The following is a 1370-nucleotide window of genomic DNA, read 5'->3' as shown; positions in this document are numbered from 1 at the left end:
AGCTTGGGAAACTGTCTCTGATAATCTGCTCTTGGGAGCGTCACTTCCCCAGACAGAGGGTGAGGATATCAATCCAGACGACAGGCGCTGCATGTTCTCAACAATGCGGGCCTCTCGCCTGCCCCTGCTGAGAACCCCACCCTCGCCACCTTTCTAGGGCTGTGACCCCAGGCACCTTTAGTCATGGCTTTGTCTCCCCACCCCGGGCTGTGGGTTTCTAGACAAAACTCCACATGTTCAGGCTGCCCATCGAGCATCTCCATTTCCGGCTGGTCACAGAGCCCCACAGCGGTATTTTTGGTGACGTGACTTAAAGCAAGTCACCATTGGTGGTGCCTGGGAAAGCCAAAGCCATCACGGACCTCGCTGTGGACCTGCTGATGTCCTGAGCTTGGCGGTCCATGACCTGGCCTCCTGTCTGGCCACTTAGAGATTTGAAAATTTTGATTCAGTTTTCAAGTAAGGCCATTTTGTGCAGAAGTATGATAACTTCTCCTGATGAGAAAATGCTCAGAGCGCGTGGCGGGCCTTCTCCTGAAAAGGGGAGGATCGGCGAACACTGTGTCCACGTGCCTGCCTGTTAGGGGAGGGCTGGGGCCCAGCAGGACTGCCCCTTTAGATGGAGTGTGGACTCCCCAGGATCCTGCTTCAGGATGGAGAAAAGTGAGCAGAGAGGCGGGACTGAGTTGGTAAAGGTCAAGTGGGAAGGGACAGTTGCTGCCTCCCACAGGTGCTCATGAGTGACTGTGCGTATAATGATGTCACAGGGTTGGGGCTTTATTTCACCTGGGAGGTGCAGCCATTCCTTGTGGGAGGGGTGGGTTTCCTGTAAGGGAGTGAGTTTCTTGCCCCTTAGCCGGGAAGAAATCCATCCTGGGCCAGGGATGCAGCCTGGGGACGGTGAGCTTTGGGGCAGATGAGAAGTGAACTCCTAAGGCTTTGGGGTGTCGTGGGCCTGGATCTTGGAGAAGTGGAACTACTATACCCACTTTGAGATGGGAGGTGGGTTCAGAGTAAAGCAGGTGGGCATCAGAGGTGCTCTGAAGATGGACCTGGGGTTTTAGACAGAATGCTCTCTGCGACTGGTAAAGGCTGGAGCAGAACGTCCAAGACTCTAGCCCTAGGCAGAAGGAGAGAGGCTTAACTTGGCAGCTTGGATGAGGTTTGGGTGCTGATGGGATCCCGGCAGAGTCTATAATTTGGATATGTAATAGCAATCTGACTCTTTGTTACCACAGGCTTTGTCTTTGGGATATAATTTATCTCATAAATGTTCATTGTGTGCTCACTTTTGGGATTCGGCAGACAAACCACCATTCTTGCTTCGGGGAAAATGCAGCCTGGGGGCATGGGGAGGGTTTCCTGGGGGC

Source organism: Pteropus alecto, unplaced genomic scaffold (genome assembly GCF_000325575.1).
Source record: "Pteropus alecto unplaced genomic scaffold, ASM32557v1 scaffold34, whole genome shotgun sequence".
Taxonomy (NCBI): domain Eukaryota; kingdom Metazoa; phylum Chordata; class Mammalia; order Chiroptera; family Pteropodidae; genus Pteropus; species Pteropus alecto.
The sequence above is the reverse complement of the archived record's forward strand: the minus strand, read 5'-3'. Positions refer to the sequence as shown.